At 49.4% G+C, this 18,548-nt stretch overlaps 1 protein-coding gene across 7 annotated transcripts in view; it reads right to left on the bottom strand.

Annotated features, from left to right (window-relative positions):
* Nucleotides 1–18,548, bottom strand: part of Rph3al (rabphilin 3A like (without C2 domains)) — a 141,428-nt gene that overhangs the window by 82,508 nt on the left and 40,372 nt on the right. Inside the window, exon 1 of one of the 7 annotated variants that reach the window (XM_075991620.1) lies at nt 14,278–14,452. The exons of 4 other annotated variants lie outside the window; for them this stretch is intronic. The gene's annotated coding sequence lies outside the window, so the exon portion shown is untranslated. Of the gene's footprint in view, nt 1–14,277; nt 14,453–18,548 lie in introns of those variants that run through there. 2 more of the 7 variants (XM_075991625.1, XM_075991624.1) reach the window with 2 other exon arrangements.

Below are 18,548 nucleotides of genomic sequence, written 5' to 3'. Positions count from 1 at the left end.
AGGAGAACATGAGGGAACATATTGGCTGAGATGGGGGAAGGCAGAGAGGGACAGCAAGGAAAGAGATACCTTGATTGAGGGAACCATTGTGGGACTAGCGAGAAACCTAGCATTAGGGAAATTCCCAGGAATCCACAGGATGACTCCAGCTAAGACCCTAAGCAATAATGGAGAGGGTACCTGAACTGGCCTTGCCCTGCAGCCAGATTGATGACTATCTTAACTGTCATCTCAGCAACTTTCATTGCAGCCCGCAGGGCATCCAACCCCTGCCCTTTCTCACACAGTGCACCCCCAAGGGCCAGCCCATGAGGAGACAGCAAGACACCAAGGCAAACCCATGATTCTCCGCCTTCCCCCGTGGGATTGGAAAGGCAGCTCACAGTGCTATGCTCTGCTCCCCAAGAGGTCCCCACCAAAGCCACAGTGTTCTTCCGAGGCCAAGGCCTAAGGAGGCGCCAGCACCTCCACTAGGCAGTTTTAAAAGTCATTGTCCACAGGGCTATCCTTGAAAACTCTGCAGGGAAGGGACCCTTTAGCTGGCTTTCTGTGCGTTGCTGAACAGAGGACTGTTTATTACGAAGATGTTGTCTGTGCCTTCTAAAGGGAGCGAGTGTGAGAGAGTGTGTGTGCGCATGTTGGGGAGGAAAAGAGATGAACTTGGGTCAGTGTGCACAAGGATGAGCTTTAAGTGAATCCAGTCCAGTGCACTGCAAATTCAGAATCCATTTATATTCTATAAAAATTATTAAGGGGAAAGCTGAAGATATGGTTCAGTAGTTAAGAGGACTGGCTGCTCTTCCAGAGGACCCAAGTTCAATTCCCAGCACTAACAGGGCAGTCGACAAGTCCACTCTCAGGGGGTCTGGTGCCCTCTTCTGGCTGCCATAGGCACTGCATGCATGTAGTGCATGTATGCATGAGAATAATTTTTTAAAGCATAGATATTGGATGGGGGGGGGGTGCTGTCATCAAGGCTTCGCTCTGCTCTCCAAGCTTTCCAATTGCCTTTGGGGTTGTTTCTTCTCCTGAGAGGGAGACACTACTACAGGAGCTTTGCCTGGAAACAATGCATGGATATTAACTCAGAATAAAATTTTGCACTTACTGAATTCCTCCTGCCCTGAGATGAAAGTCGTATGGATGCTACAATTCTATCTTTATTGGTCAAAACCACACTGACACGTATGTGAACATACAATGGGCTTGGCAGGAGAGTGACTGCTACGAGTTCCTCATCCCTATTCAATACAATTTCCTTACATTATAGCAACGTGTTAAAAATAAATGTTTACAGAGAGCTCTCAACAGAAAAATCTCAGTGGCTGAAAGACACTTCAGGAAATGCTCAACATCCTTAGAATGAATAATAAAGAAATGTATGTTTACGTGCTACCAATAAAGTTGTGTAATTGAATTAAGTAGAGGGGAAAAAACAGCGAGGTTGGAAATTTGTTTGCTATTTCCTCAATATGTTAACCACAGACTTGCCACATGACCCAACAACTCAGCTGTCCTAGATGTCAACTACAATGGACTGAGAACATATGTCCTCACAAACACATGTATACAAACGTTTTTAGCCACGTTATTCCTGACAGCCCTTAAAGCAAGAGCAGCTAAAACATCCACCAGCTAATAAAGGTATAACGTGTGCCCTGTCCATACATCAGAATGTTAGTTTGCTATAAAAGAGTTCTCCACCTGCTCTAACATGGTTGAACCCTGAAAACGTGAAGCTAAGTGGAAAAGCCAGGCTTGTACAAGAAATCACATACCAAATGAGGCTGGTTATAGACGTGTCCGGAACGGGCAAATTTACGGGTAGAGAGATTAGCGGTTATTAGTTGGCACAGGAGGACAGTGACAGCTAACGGCTTTAGGGTTTCTTTGTGGGCTGATGAAATATTCTGGCATTAGACAGGGTGATAATTCCAATAGGAGGAGTCCAACTCAATAGATATCACAAAGCAATCTCTGGGGGCTAGTGAGACGGTTCAGGAGGTAAAGAGCTCTCTGCAAGAGCCTGACTGATGACCCAAGTTCAGATCCCCAGGACCCACATCTGGTGGATGACGAGAACCAACTCCAGAGAGTTGTGCCATGGTACACATCATCTTACACACATGATGAAAAATAAATGTAAACTTTTGAATATTCTAAAACATGAGTTACATCTATTGATATTTTACTGAGAAATCTAAAAACTCCAATTAAAGAGATTGCTTTTATATTTTTACAGTTCACTTTGCTTTGGGGTTTAAAGACAGCTGGGCATTCTTGTCAGCCTTTTCTTTCAACCTTTGAGCTGTTGTTCCAATGAAGCACGTGGAAGACACCCAGGCTCTCGCGGCTGTGGAGGATGGCTGGAAGGCGGAGGAGTAGTCTAATAGCTTTCCCAGATAATGGTGTGTGCTTTTCCGCACTGAAACTCAACAGATGGCACTCGCTTAAAAACTAGTTCCAGCCCAGCTTCTGAAGCCACATCTGAGTACTTCCTGTTTCTCAGTGTTTGTGGAAGAGGCCAAAGGTCACATGGTGAGGAGAAATAGTTTTGGTCTTAGGGGTCTCTGAAAAGTGTTGGGGACCCTCAGGGATCCCTGAACCATGCTTAGAGAATTGCTCTTCCAGGCCAACGTAGCCCATGTCCATGATGACCACCAGGGGGCAGTGTGTGGGCTGGAGCTACCTGGCGGTCAGGCACTGTCACCCCACAGGTCTATGCACCTGAGCTTCAGGTGAACTTGACATCCGACCTTGATCCACATTTCATGTAAGATCCCCATTCAGCCAGGCATATGGGCTCCATGGGCAAGCCAGGCACCTCTGAACCTTCTCCCAAATGGAGCTAATATAGTCCAGAAAAACAGGGAGGCGCAAAAAAGACTAGTTCAAGGATGGAGAGCCGGCTCATCGCATAAAGGTGTCCCCAGGCCCCGCGTGGTAGGAGAGAACTAGCTCCCTCAGGCTGTCCTCTGACCTCCACAGGTGTTCTGTAGCATGTGCTGTTCCTCCAAATAAATCCAATGCAATAGGATTGCCATGCCCATTAGAAAACTTAAACCTGTCTGTGCCCCATTCCTAGCCCCTAGTGCACTGTGGGGTAGTTATTTTTGTTTCGGTTTCTGTTAGCTTGTGAACGGCGTGGTCACACTGCTACAGAAGTGTGAAATGCGGTACACTCTGCTCAAAGTAAATATTTAGAACACGTGACTCCTATGTTCTTTTTTCCCCCTTCTAACATTCTGCAAGTGTCAAGACATGGAAGGGTAATTAATGATCCAGGTAGATAGGTTCTACACAGGCTGCCCAGCTCTGCCCCTAACCTGCAGGGGGCGCTATGCTCAGACCGGTGTCCAGGACAGCAACCTCGAGTCTGACAGCCCAGTTCTTCTGTGACTGGACACAGCAGGGAGGTGCCCCCCTGTGCTCTGCTGGCCACTGTACAGAGGCAGAGGCGTAGTCAGGGTGACCCTGGGAGACAGAAGCAAGCCACGGAACCTTGGGGCTCTGCACTGGGAAGACCTTAACTTTCTGCAGAAGCTTCTAACCTGAAGCCCGTGACAGGATGAGCAGGGAGGACAATCAGGGAAACCGGAGAAGGACCTGGTATTGACATCCTTACTTCTGTGACGGCAGAGAACGTAAGAGAGCTCCTCAGAGCTTCAAGCCAACCCCTAAAACATCTCTAGGGAATGAACGCACTGCCTTCAGGTCACACCCCAGGGCCACAGCTTTAGGGACCACAAGTCAGGGAACCCTTAGACTGCCACACAGCTGTCCGCTGACCCGCTACAAATCTATGTAGTCTGTGGAGCCCATGGGCCATTCTGTTCTGCCCTTCCTAACCTAATCAGTATTCTTTCCTGTTAGATCAGAAGAGAGGGTAGAGAGGCCATGAAAGGACCACGCGGTTACCTGTGGAGGGCACTGTTCCCCACCTCCTGTCACTTCCCATCTAAGCACAGAGGGCGGCCTTTATGCCAGTGAGGAAATTGGAAGAAAAGGTCCACAGAAGCAAAAGCAAACAAAAAATGGTGCTCATGCAAATTTCCTAAAGGTGCAGGACAAGTCAGTGGTCCTCCCGGGGGCTGTCTGCTGATGGTACTCGAGGGATGGATGGCCTGTAGGCTGCCCTGAGTCTCACAGTGGGTGTATGATACGGCTACTGGCGGGTCCAGGGACGGAGGACCCTAGATGGAACCCCTGAGCCAGCCCAGTCCACAGGATAAAGAGACGCGAGTCACTGTAAGACAGACAGACCTACACTCCTGCACCAGCCAGTCCACAGGATAGAGAGACAGGAGCCACTGTAAGACAGACAGAACTACAGTCTATGGGGAGGTCAGGAGAGATGGAGCGACGTTACTTCCGGGGCAAGGGGTCACGGCACGAGCTGGGCAGGGACGCTTGGATGGTAAGTCCACAGTGCGCATACTCAGAGGTGGTTCAGAAGGAAGGTCAGAGACAAGAACACAGGGGCCGCTGTCCCTACCCTAGGCTGCGGCTAGCACCTCCGCAAGCACAGCTGTCCGTCCTTCACACAGAGCGGCCTCGGGACAGATGGGGGACAGGAAGTGCAACTCGAGGAGGTCCATTTTAGGAACCTGCCGCAGAGCCAGCTCGGGTGTGCCAAACCTCTTCGGGCTGAGCTAGCTGCCAGCCCCCTGACTTGGCAGTTGAGCCTCACCATGTCCCCATCCCCCCACTACCTAAGCACTTCTCTGCTGAACTGTATTACACACCACCCGACGCGTCTGCCCTGCTCCTCACTGAGGGCCTCAGGGAGGGTTACAGCCCACACATCCTTAAGAGTTCAAGGCCAGCCTGGGATAGTTAGAAAGATCTTGTCTCAAAAAAACAAAAACAAAACAAAACCAAAGGCTAGTAGTGTATCTCAGTGGTAGTGAACCTGCCTAGTGTGCACTCAAAGCCCCTCCACACACACACACACACACACACACGGAATTGGGGCCTCCCAGCTTCCGACAGCACTGTGTGTGTTAAATGTGTGCCCTGCCTATTTATTGATAACTTATGAGGGAACAAAACAAGGGTTCACAAAAGAGGAGGAAGCAGGAGGGTGACGCTGCCTGCCTATCCAGGAAGAAGGGTAGAACTAGCCTGGACAGAAAGAAAGATGGCTGTGTGGGGCTCTGGTCTCTTCCTCTATTAATCACACAGAGAGAGTGTGCGTGCACAGGTTCTCTAAGGTCGTCTTAGCTGTGACAGGCAAGGCCGTAGAGGTAAGTGTGTAAGGGTGGAAGTGTGTAACATGTACGATGGCTGTGCACATCCAAGGACCCAAGTCAAGACTGCCGCTGGGAGAGGGATCTCAACCCTGGAGACTGGCTCAGGGGTCCTTGCCTGGCCACAATGACATCTCTATCCTCTCTCCCCTCCACTGTGGCTCCTGGGGCCCTGTGTCCTCTCCTCTCTATCCCTTGTTGCCCAGCACAGGGTCTGCTAAGCTGAGCTGTACTTCATGGAGAGACGGCTCTTCCCAAATAAGAGACACTGAGTCAAAAACCCAGATGTGCAAAAAGCCGACAGGACAGGTTCTAGCCAGGCTCTGCAGCTGGTTGGTTCATAGGCAGTTTATTTCTCAAGATTCCTCGTGGGTTGGCTGCCACGTGGCAGTGGGTGGCTCTGACAAGCTCAGCTGATTTCCCTTGGGGGGGCTGAGGCACCCACGGGTCCTTTGCAGGGAGGCAGCTGCCTCCTTGCGTCTCTCATCCCATGCTGGGTGAGACAAGCTGAGCAGAAACTGCATTCAGTAGACATTCTCAGAGGCCCTTCAGGGAAGCTACAGCGTGCTGAGGGGCAGGCAGGGACAGGAGTGGCTTATGCCAACTCCTTGAGAAAATTCCTAGGGGACAGAAGGTTCATAAGCCCCCACCAACTCTCTGAGCAAGATCTGTAAAAAACAAACACTGTTGTCAAGAGATCAGGATCTCTCCAAATTCAAAAGCTAGTCATCCCTGGGTTCCACTGCCCACATCCCCAGGGACTTGTCCCATTGAGAACGTCATGCCCTGGCCTCCAAGGGCTGTTGTGTGATAAAGAGAAAGCAAGAGCCACAGAGTTGTTTTTAGTGGGAAAAGGTGTTTGCTTTCAAACCTGACAACCTGTTTGATACCTAGGAGCCAGAGGATGGAGAGAACCACCTCCCGCAAGTTGTCCTCCGACTGTCACATGTGAATGCCATGCATGACATGCTCCCTCGCCTCAACACCCTGAAGAAAAAGCACCACACCCTCCCTCCTCCCCCATGACAATGCTCGGCATCTTAACAGAGTAAGGACCTTATGAGGTGTCCGAGGGTGTTATACACAGATTTTAAGTAAAACTGGGTTCTTATTGCCTACCTTGTTTATTCAGGTTACCACTATATGCTGTGCTTTCCAAAGTTCCTTGACATTATAACTATGACAACTGAGTATTCTAGACATGCTCCATCATCCGGGACACACTGGTGACTTCCGAGTTTTCTCTGTATACTCAACACAAAAGTGGGTGTCTGGAGAGATCCATCCCGGTGGCCATCTCTGATGAGTTCCTCAGGATAAATTCTCAAAAGAGATGTGGAACGGGCATTTTTTGGGAAACACATTTTGAGTAAGCTTAGCTACAGCAGAGTTCACAGCCACTCAAGGCTGTGAACTGTGGGCCTCTTGCCTGCTCTCTCAGAAGTGTGTCTAGAATTGTCCATCAGGAGACATCTGTTGGAAGCAGCAGGGTCCCGTCAGCCTAATGTCAACGTTGTGTCTTCTGAAGGGCCTACCTATAGATCTTCAATTAGTGGGTTCAAGAGTAAATGACTCCCACAAAGTCCCCTCTTTGCAAATCTTAGCATCTACTTAAAACAAAAGGCTTCTGGCTCCTTAGCTCGGAGTTGGTAGGATCGGTGCTGTTTCAGCATCTTGGTTGATGGGCCTAGGCAAGTACTGCACCAGCTGGCCAGTAGGATGTTCTATAAAAGGAGTAAGGGCTAGGGGTGTGGCTCAATGGTAAAGTGATTGAATACAGCCCTGGTTTCACCCCCAGTACCATAAAAACAAGTAGGCAAACCAAGAGGATTTATGCAAAATGAAGAAGAGGTTGCCCCCTTCTACAAAGTCCTTCCCACTATGGGCCCCAGCCAGTGCAGGCTGTGCCTCCTCATGGCGACTTAAAGAGTCACATGGCGCTTAGATAAAACACAAGGCCCAGCGTGGGTGGCAGAACCACCAGGCAGAAAGGTTCAGGAAGGTTGAAAACGGTTGTGTTGAACCGCAGAGTCTAGGATGGTTGTTTTGCACATTAATGTAGCAACACATAACACAAACTAATAGTATTTAGCAAATAAAACCTTTGGACTTGACCTGAACTGCCAATCAAACCCCTTACCAGTTCAGGTTTGATTTTCCACTTGTGGAAAAATCGAAAGTCTAGGTGGAGGAAGTAAATGCGAGATAAAGGTCACATGACAAATGACAAGCCCCAAGAAGCAGGGGTAGGAGGTAGTTTTTGGGAGACTGGGAAAGAGGCCTCATTCTGAGTGCAGAATCTGAGCCAGCACGCAGAGGGCTTCCCCATCCAGCCCCCATAGAAGAATGCTGTGATCCATTAGTCATGTCTGTCCTGGTTGGGGAGGGGGAGTGGGGGCACGCTTGATATTGTCAAGTCTGTCACCCTCAAGATAGGCAGCTGTGCATAGGCTGAGGGTGAGAGAGGAGATGGGGTCAGGGGACCCCTCAGGGAGGGAGGAAAAGCTGGGACAAAGAAAAGAATACTTGTGCCTATACTAGTGCTTCCTGAGGCCTTGGGCACTGCGGGAAAGCCCTTGACTCTACACCCAGGCATTAATATCCAGGAGTCCTTAGCAACGGGCCCTGACATCTGCTCTGTTACTATGATACAAGAAACAGGATGATAGCTACCAAATGAGGGGAGCCCAAACATTAACATCCCCACCTGTCAGGCTGCGCTGGGAGGAAGGAAGACTCAGACAGGAGGCTTGGAGACCTCTAAGACCAGCCCTGAACCCAGAAGCAGGCTCACTCAGAAGCATCTTGGAATGACCTGAGGATTCAAGACGAGAAAAGAGCCCCATGGAAGCCTGTGTAACTTTTCCCTGTCATCACCTTCCTGCCAGATCTGCCAGCTTGGGGAAACTCCCCTCTTCCTCCTAGGCTCCAGGTGCTGCCCCTTCTCTTGCCAACACTCTAGCAATGCTTTCCTAACCAGACTTTGGCTCACACCCAAACCCTTCCCGTGGAACCAGAGAGATCTTCCTTAGTAGCATAAGTCAGAGTGTGCTCAAAAAGTGCCTGTGGCTCTATACTACCACGGGGGGGGGGGGGGGGGCGGGGATTCCACACTGTGCTCAAGAGAGGCCATGAATACGCCTGGAGTTTTATCTATTACCACATTCCTTTAAAAGACCAGATTTTGGGCACTAGAATTCAGACACATCCCAGGTGCTTGGCCCTGTCTCCCACATCCTTTCACCTAGGACATTTTCTGTTGTTTGGAGACTAAGATCTCACTGTGTAATTCTGGCTGTCCTGGAACTCACTCTGGGGCTCACCATCTCCATTAACTCCACCTGTGATTCTCCTTCCAAGGCCAGAATAATGGGGGGGGCAGGCTCATTTAGTGTTTATATGGGTCTTGGGGATCTGGATTCAAGTCCACATCCTTATACAGCAAGGGTTTAGCCATTGAGCCATCTCCTCAGGCCCATGTTTAAAAAATTTTAAAGTTATTATTCTCTCTCTCTGTGTGTGTGTGTGTGTGTATGTTTGTGTGTGTTTAATTAGGCTTTACCCACTGACCCATCTCTGGGACACTTTCTTCCTGTTGTCTTCCTACAGATAGCCAGCCCCATCTTCTCTGTAGCTTCTCCCTAGCCAACATTTGGACTGACCCCACCTTGCTTTCTGTCTCCTCCAGGTTGTCTCTGCTGTCCCTAGGAAGACAACTCTGAAGATGTCCTCCGTGTCCCTGGACTAGCACAGTACCAGAACATGCTGATATCTGGCACACCCTCAAAGAAGCAACACACCACAACCCACGAAACAAGGCTGGCTAGCCGCCTTGCCTCCTGGACACCCAGTGTCCCCAGCCATGACTAGACCCGGCTCTGGGTGTCCTGTCTCTGGCCACGTCAAGGTGGTTCACACCAACTAGAAACCCAGAAAGGACCCTGACGCTTGAGGAATGATTAATGATACAACCTGGCCCAAGGTCAGTTAATGTCAAAACTGACAGGTGACCCGGAAAAGTCATCACAGCAAGTTAGCTGCAGAAAAGGAACCAAACAGCAGGCAGAGGGATGCGTGATGCAATATGGGACTTGTGTGTTAACATGGCAGGGTGCCATTTGGAATTATTAATGAGCTTTTTTTCAATCTAATGAAGAAAAGTTGGAGTTTATAAAGACATTTGTTATTGCTTTATTTTACCCTTCCCTCATTCTTATTGTGAGTCACTCTCCCTGTAGCCCAGGCTACAACACAAGCTGGCCTCAAATTGATGGCAGTCCTCCTTGCTCAGTCTCCCAAGTACTAGGATTACAGGTATGAACTACTACACCTAGCTTTAAAACAATAAAAAGACGTTAACGGGCTGGTAAAATGGCTCAGCAGGGAAAGGTGCTTGTCAAGCCTGAGGACCAGATTTTGATCTCCAACCCCACGTGGAGGAAGAGAAAACTGGTTCCTTCAAGTTACCCTATGAATCCCACATCAATGTTTTCAACTGTCTGCCCCATCACACACACAGTAAAAAGGAGTTGTTTTGTTTTTTGAAAAAAAAAATATGGCCAGATGTGATGATACACACATTTAATGCCAGCACCGGGAGGCAGAGGAAGGTAATTTTCATGGATTCATAGACATCCTGGCCTACACAGTGAGTTTCAGGTCAGCCAATGCTTTAAAGATTTTGATGTATTTAAGCACAGATAAGGAAGGAGGAGGAGACAGACACGTAAAGAATGACAGCGGAGTCCTCCTAGACTTGGCACAGGCTTCGCAGGAGAGTAGGGAACTGAGTTTTCCGGTCACCTTCAGGGGAAGACTTGAGGCCAGTAAACAGATGAGCGTGCCCTAACTGTCCCGGAGGACCCGAGGACCCTGCTCGGTTTCTTTCAGGCTCATTCCCTGTGCCCCACAGCTATGTAAGTGGGGCTCCTACGCCTGTGTCCTGACACATCCATCCCACTTAAGTCACAGAGCAAAGGGTCCATCCATGTCCTCTCACCCAAGCAAGACAGAACAGCATGCGGTCCCACCTCACCGTCAACTCAACAGACGCACTGGGGGCCTGGCAGAGGCAGCTCTCCTCCATAATCCCGCAGGCCTCCCATGTGTACTCACAAGACACCTTAATAGAACGGTGTCTTCTTTTACTTAATCCTTGGATCCTTTACGTAGCTGGGATGCCCAGGCCAGTGACCCCCCAAGCCCCTGCCTGCCTCTTTGTCTAACTTGAAACAAATGCTTTTCATCTTTCAGGGTGAAAAGCTTTCACCTGAAATGAGATGCAAAATATCTTCATTCTTCCCCCACCTTTCAAGCCACAAGCTCTGCCCACGCATCCCCAGAGGCTCAGCTTGATCTTGACATTTCTAAAAGGCCTGACACGGGGCAGGTAGGAACACTCGGATTGTGGCAATCACAGGGTAACTAACTATACTCCTTGGGTAAAAATCACCCGTGAAGGCGCAGGAGGGAAGCCGTGCAGGCCAGTGCAGGCCAGCGCAGGCCAGTGCAGTCCATCTCCAGCCCCAACGTAGCACTTGTTCCGGCTGGCACCAGGCCAAAGCGGTGTCCTAGGGGTGCCGCCACGAAGTTGCTAGAGCAAGTCTGAAAGCAGGGAAAGGCAGGGCTGAGTGTCGGCTGCAGCCTCAGGTGTCCCACACTGGTGCCTGCTGGCTCCTCAGCACCCCCAAGCCTGAAGCTGCCACCCTCTGAGTTCTGTCTGCACTGCAAGGGGCTCTTGTCTGTCTGTCTGTCTGTCTTCACTCAGCTGTCCTCCTTCTCTCTCTCCTTCTCCCTGGGCCCCTTCCCTGCTCTCCCTCCCCATTGCTGAGCCGAAAACACAGTGCTGCCACTGGGCTAACATAACCCAGCCTCAGTTTGACTTTTCCCTTTTCCTTTTGTCCTGGGGACTGAACCCGGGACCCTTTAACTATATTCCATGCCCATGTTTTCTTTGTTTTGTTTTCAAGGCCGGAGCTTGCTATTAGAGAGCTCGGGCTAGCCCAGAACTTACTATATAGCCCAGGCTAGCCTAGAACCTGCATTCCTCCTCCCTCTTCTGCCTGGGTCCTGGGATTGCAAGCATGCCAGACCCAGACAGCATCTCACTCCAGAAGACTCTCAATCTAATCGTTACACCTGGAATGACTGTTTCCAAGTAAAAGCCACATTCAAGGGCACTGAGAGGTCGGACATCAATATGTCCTTTTGAGGGACACAGTTCAACCACAACGCACTAGGATAGCAGCCTCGATCTTGTCATGGGGGTGGGACATGAGGCACCATGGGTCCATCCGACTATGTGCACGGATGTGTAAGGTGTTTCACAGTGTCCCGTCTGTGGATTTCCTGCAGTACTAAGGACCTAGAAAGGGTTCCAACTTCTGGAACAAAGAAGTCACAGTTGACACACACACACACAAAGAGGATTCCATGCTGGGTGTGGCAGTGTGCATTTGGGAGAAGGAAACAGAGATGACAAGCCAATCTGGCCTCCACAGTAGCACTGTCTCTAAAGAAAAGCGGGTGGGGGGGGGAGTGGGGAAAGTGGGGGAAGGGAGGGAGCATGAAACATCTCCTTTTGGTTATTGCATCCCCTGGGGGTTAAAGAAGGAATCTGTGAATTTAAATTAGGAAAAAAAAAAAAAGGACTTTTTTCATTAACCTACAACTGAATGTTGCATTCCCTTTCGCTATGAATATAGATGGCATATCACGGTCATGTTGTGGTATCTTTATCATAAGATCAGATATTTTCCCAACACAGTGTAGAACTGCAGATATCTCAAAATACTCCTCTCTACTTTAAATTACAGCTGTGGGGGTTGGGGAAGGCTGACTTTAAAGTGCCTGCTGGATGAACATGAGGACCTGAATTCTCATCTTCAGCACCCACATAGCAGCAGGTTTTAGATAGCCAGGTGGTGGCGGAGCACACCTTTAATCCTAGCGCTCGGGAGGCAGAGGCAGGTGGATCTCTGCGAGTTTGAGGCCAGTCTGGTCTACAGAGTGAGTTCCAGGAGACAGCCAGGACTGTTATAAGGAGAAATCCTGTCTCGAAAAATAAAACAAACAAAAGATGACGGTGTGTGTGATGGAGCAGCACTCAAATCTATAGCCGCTGTGCTGGGAGAGCCGGCCAGACAGGCAGAGCCCCAGCGCACACGGGCTAGCCAGCCTATACCTGCCTTAAAAAATAAGACAAAACAAGGAAGACACTGAACAATGAATTCTGAGATCTGTAGGCATGGACACACATAACATACATGTGCACACACCCGTTTGAACACACACACACTACAGCAGTGGTTTAACCCCATTGTAAAGCTGTTTCTCTCGTGAATCAGCAAAACAGCTCATGGATTCACTACAACACGGCTTTCAAACCCACTGCGATCACTGTGAACAAACACAACTATTTTCCCTCAATTATCCTGTCTGTGCACTTAAGCCATTGGTTTAGTCAGGTGCAGTGACACACTCGGGAACCCCAGCATTCTATAATTTTTCTCATGATAAAAGAAATAAACCTGTTTATACACACACACATACACACACGCACACAGAGCCTACATGATGGGTCAGCAAATTAGGGTACTTGCTGCCAAGCCTGACAGCCTGGGTTCAAACCTGGGATTCATATGATGCAAGAAGAGGACAGACTTCTGAAAGCTGTCCCTACGCATGTACGTGGCAAGGCTACGTAAAGGCTTACACACTGAGTGAATACATGTAATTAAAAAAAACCCAGTAAACAAAATAAAAACATTAACCAGATTGTCAAAAAGTAGAGTACATACATATGGAAGTGGAAGCAGAATTTGGCTCAACAGTTATAGGAATAACATCACGTTGTCAGGGAAAGCAAGTGTCTGCCCAGAAAATGCTATGTCCTCCAGGGGCTCCAAAACCTGGCTTGAGTCATGCACTGAAGTGTATTGATGCTGTGTGTGTATCTGTCTGTATGTGTCTATGTGTGTCTGTCTGTCTGTGTGTACATCTGTGTCTACGTGTTTGTCTCTGTATGTCTCAGTGTGTGCATGTCTGTGTCTGTGTGTGTTTGTCTCTGTGTATGTCTGTGTTTATGTGTCTGTGTGTCTGTCCCTGTGTCCATATGTCCCTATGTCTCTGTGTCTGTGTGTCTCTGTCTCTAAGTCTGTGTCTCTGTGGGGTCTGTGTGTGTGTATGTGTCTATGTGTGTCTCCGTGGGTGTGGGTGTCTGTCTCTGGTCATTGTGTGTCTGTGGTGTCTGCTTGTCTGTAAGTCTCTGTGTAGGTGTCTGTGTGTCTCTGTGTGGGTGTGTGCCTCTGTGGGTATCTTTCTGTATATGTGTGTGTGTCCTTATCTGTGTGTGTCTTGTCTCTATGTGTGTGCCTGAGTCTCTGTGGGTCTGTGTAAGTGTGTGGGGTCTCTGGATATATGTGCCAGAGTCTGAGTGTGTGTCTGGGTGTCTCTGTAGTGTTTCTGTGTGTGTCTGTGTGTATGTGCCTCTGTTTCTGCGTGCATGTGTGTGTGCGTGGTTCTCTGTATGTGTGTATCTGGGTGTCTCTGTAATGTTTGTGTGTCCTTGTGTGTGTATGTGTTTGGGTCTATCTGGGTCTCTGTGGATCTCTGTGTATGGGGATCTCCTGTGGGTGTGCGTGCGTGTGCGTGTGTCGTTCTGTGCCTCTGTGTGTCTCCCTCCCATCTCCCCGTCTCTCCCTCTGTTTGTCCTTCTCTGTCTATGTCTCTGTCTCTCTCTGTCTTCAGTTTTACCCTGTAATCTATATGAGCCTGGAACTCTCTACAATCCTGCCTGTGTTTCCCGAGTGCGGGATTGCAGGCGTGAGCCATCGTCACACCTGGAACTCTCCATCCAAAAATCAACCTGCCTCTGTTATGTAACTTATGGGACCTTGAAAGCCCAGGCAAACATAATTTCTGCAAAAGAAATATGGTTTTAGTTCCTGCTCGGGTACTGCTTATTGAAGGAGCTGGACAAAATTCACCAGGAGACAGAACCCCTGAAAGGAAGCTCCCCTCTCCTTACCTGCCAGGTAGAGGCCTGACTCTCAGCTGCCTGGTGGGTGGTCCTGTGGGTCCCAGGAGTAACCTCCTTCACCCTGCCTCTCCCAGACAGAAAGTACCTTTCAGGTTGTTCTCAGTCCCGCCAGGCACTTCTCCATCCTTCTTCCGCCCAAGCTCCTGGCCCTGGCTGTTTGCTTAAAGCCAGACGCCAAGGCAACCCTCAGCTGACCTAGCCTGCTATCTGCGGGCCAGCTGTCCCCTCTTGTTCCTGGAAACACAAACAGACGTTTCTCTGTTCCAGCTCCAAGGTTAAGTGCCATACTGCCGAGGAGCCAGCTGTCAGCTTCTCTGCAGGCTACCTAGGATCCCAAGTAAACAAAGATGCCCACCATGACATCCCCAGTGTCAACTGCCTAGGCTCCACGCAACAATGGGGGCTACCCCAGAATAGGACCTGGTACAGAGAAGATGAGTAGAAGGAGTGTCCAGACAAAACCGGTGGCACCTAGCCAGGCGTCTTCAGGGTTCGTAAGATGCTCCCACATGAACACCACATGTACACATGTTCACTGTGACCCTGCATTACCAAAGAGGGAAGACAAAGCAGCCAGCTTTACAGATGCTGCCTGTCCGCTGGGGATTTGCCACAGCCTGATAGCTGGCACTCAGAGCAAGTCCATGGGGATGAGAGGACCACTATTCTCTTACAGAGACAAAGGAACCAACCCCAGAGAGCTGCAGCCACCACTTGGTGTCCATAGCTACCACAAGTGGCCTACTTTGATCTGAGTTGGGCTGAGCCCTGGGGCTTTCGCCCCACTTTCCCTTCCTCCAGGAAGACCTGGCTGCTGGCAGATGGTGCCTCACAAAGGTAATAAACTAGAGGAGGGTGGGGGAGCTGTCAAGCACCTACCAAACACTCTGCCAGGAGCTCTCAGAACCTGAGTGGGGCGGGAGGTGGCCAAAGGCCAGAGCAGACTGGAGGGTGCTGCTGGGGAGGTAGGCTGTGTCTTGGCTTGCAAACAGTGAGCAGTGGCTGGGATGAGAGGTGCTAGACAGGCAGCGGGGACCTCTGCTAGCTTGCCTGCTGCTGTGGTCGCTCGTGGGCCCAGATATAAGTCTCCAAGAGGGATACTGCTTCTCCAGGCCTTGGTCAGCATATTGTCCTGCTCAGGCAGCCTTCGGAGGGCCCCACGTTGCTCAGACAGCTGTTTAGGATCAAGTCCAGTGTCCTCACCTGAGAGTTCACGGTCTTTCCCTGGACCATGGAACACCTGTCCTGCCAATGCGCATCTCAGGAACAGCTGGTGTCGTGCCCCGTGTCCCAGTCTGTGCCTCCCCCTGCCCCATACTCACTGCTTCACTTGGTGACTTAGTGGCAGTGTAAGCAACGGCAGAAAGACAACTGAACTTCATCAGAATAAAAATCCTGAGTAACGATGTGAAGAATGCGACAAGAGAACTGGCAGGATGGAAGAAGACATTTGCAAAGTGCGGATGTGAGGAGACCAGCCCTGCTGTTCCCCTGACCACCGCACGAGGCGCTCCAGCCCTGCTGTTCCCCTGACCACCGCACGAGGCGCTCCAGAGCATGGCCCAGGCTCCAAGAAGGCAGTTTCTAGGCCTTCCCTTTTCCACTCTTGGGAACTTCCCAGCAAGGGCCATTTCCATATATACGGGAAGAAGACTCAGCTAAAGGGACAAGTAACATGACCTTCCTAAAAGGGACAGGTGATATGCTGTGAGGCCAGAAAGAGGATGGCTCTTTCTGTTGAGGTGTACTGCTCTCAGAGGTCCCGAGTCCAGTCCCTAGACCCATGAAGCTCACAACTGCCTGTTAACGCCAGCTCCAGGGGATCAGATGCCTCTGTCCTCCCTGACTCCTGCACTCTTGAGTACACTCCCCACCTCACACATATATACATAAGTATAATTAAAAAAAAAAAACCAACAGGTGGGCATGGTGATACGGGTAAAATCCAACCAACAAGCACTCTAAGAGGCCAAGGTGACAGGGCTGAAAGTTCTAGGCCAATCTAGGCTATATGGTGAGAGTCTATCTCAAAACAAGAACAGGGCAGAACAAAAAACAAAACAAAAAACACGAGGCCATCTCTAAAGGAGCAGGAGTTGGAACAGCTAGAGCAGGGGTTCTCAACCTGTGGGTTGCAGCCCCTTTGAGAGTTGTATGACCCTCTCTCACTGGGTCCCATAGCAGATACACTGCATATTATTGACATTTGGACTCATAACCGTGGCAAAATTACAGTTATGGAGTAGCAATGAAAATAATTGTATGGTCGGGGTCACCACAGCATGAGGAACTGTGTTAAAGGGCTGCAGCATTAGGAAGGCTGCGGACCACTGCTCTAGACTGTTGAGTAAGTTAGAAGCAATGATTAAAATATTAAACGCAGAATACTTTTTTCCAAAGGTGAGAACACACGAGCCAGCTGAAAGTAGACATAAGCTCTGAGCAGGGGCTAGCAGTATCATTCAGTGGCAGAAGCATCCTCGGGGTGTCAGCACCCCAATAGAATAAGGTAAAAACAGTGAAAAGATCCGAACACTGAAGAAAATTCATGACGAGAAGCACAGAGGTGGCTCAGAGGGTGCGGTACTGGAAGGGCTAGCCTGGCAATGCGGGTTCAGTCCCCAGAACTCACCGAGACGGCTCACAGGGTGTGGTGCTGATAGGGCTAGCCTGGCAATGCGGGTTCAGTCCCCAGAACTCACCGAGATGGCTCACAGGGTGTTTTCAATCCTATACAGACCAAGCTGTGATAGTTTAATTTAGAAATTAAGTCTAGTAAGAGATTAGCAACAAGCAAGGTGTGATAGCACTGTATCTATAATCCCAGCACCTGGGAGGTTAAGCTGGGAGTTCAAAGCCAGCCTGGGCCATGTGATAATGAAGCAGTGCTACAGAGGGGGTTTGACTATGTTACTAATGAACAGAATAAACTGGGGTGGATCAGCAGATAAGGTGTTTACTATGCGAGTATGAGATTAGAGCTCAGATTCTGAGATAGGTCAGTGGTTAGAAATGTTTGCAGTTCTTCCAGAGGATTCCAGGAGATCCAAATTCGGTTCCCAGCACTCACATCAAGGAGCTCAAAACTGCCTGTACCTCCCTCTCCAGGAGATGTGACACCTTCTTCTAGATTTCATAGGCACCTGCACATGTGACATACATATAAATAAAAATAAATCTTAAAATATTTTTAAAATAAGCCTGTGGTAGTGGTAGTGGTGCACATCTTTAATCCCAGCACTCAGGAGGCAGAGGCAGGTGGATCTCTGTGAGTCTGAGGCCAGCCTCATCTACTGAGTGAATTCCAGGACAGCCAGGGCTGTTACACAGAAAAACCCTGCCTTGAAAAACTAACTAACTAACTACATAAATAAATAATTTGTAACAGTATACTATAATAAAGGGTATATGACTGTCCTCCACTGGAGACTGAAAATGATAAGATGGTACACTGGAGAGAACACTAGACGATTACAGTCTTACTGCACTTTGTGGTGTTTACACACACACACACAAATAGAAACGTTACACCCACATCACACTCATATATATAGAAGCTTTACTCATAAATGGAAAACAACCAAAATAGCCTTTTGTAAACAAAACATGGCCAGGCCTTCAAGGGAGACGTAAGAGGTAGGAGGAGCTGGTCACCCTGCTGTGCCTGGCTGAGGCCTCCCCAGGAATGCATCTCCTGAGTGCAGGGACAGGAAATCAGGTTTCTCCATCCCATCAGGCCACTCTGAAGGTAAGGCACCGAGGGACAACTCGGGACATGACAGCCTGTACGGATCTTATCTCATTTCACTAACCAGACAACAAAGCAACCGCCGTCCAGCTCAGGAGCAAGCGACCATCCACTGCAGAAAGCCTTCCTCCCAAATGCGGAGCACTGACCTAAGTAACAATTTAGCTTTCTGTAGCAGTCAGCTGTGCATCGTTGAAGGGATGCTTTCATAACTTTTCAAAATACAATTACGTGCCTCAGTGGTAGAACACTTGTTTGGTATGGATAGGGCCTGGGGTTCAATCCTAGAACACACACATGCACACACAAAGCAGTGGCCGAGGGTGTAGGGGGGTTGGTGGAGCGCTTGCCCTGGGTTGGACGGCTAGCACTGTATAAACCCAGCCTGTTAGCACATTCCTGTAATTCTCACCCAGAACATGGGAGGTGGAGACATGAAAATCAGAAGTTTAAGGTCATCCTCAATTATATAAAGTAAGTTTGAGGCCAGGTTGGGGGTAGGCGGAGGGGA

The sequence above is a fragment of the Microtus pennsylvanicus genome, chromosome 11, assembly GCF_037038515.1.
Source record: "Microtus pennsylvanicus isolate mMicPen1 chromosome 11, mMicPen1.hap1, whole genome shotgun sequence".
NCBI classification, from domain to species: Eukaryota; Metazoa; Chordata; class Mammalia; order Rodentia; family Cricetidae; genus Microtus; species Microtus pennsylvanicus.
This window is presented reverse-complemented; position numbering and strand designations above follow the sequence as displayed.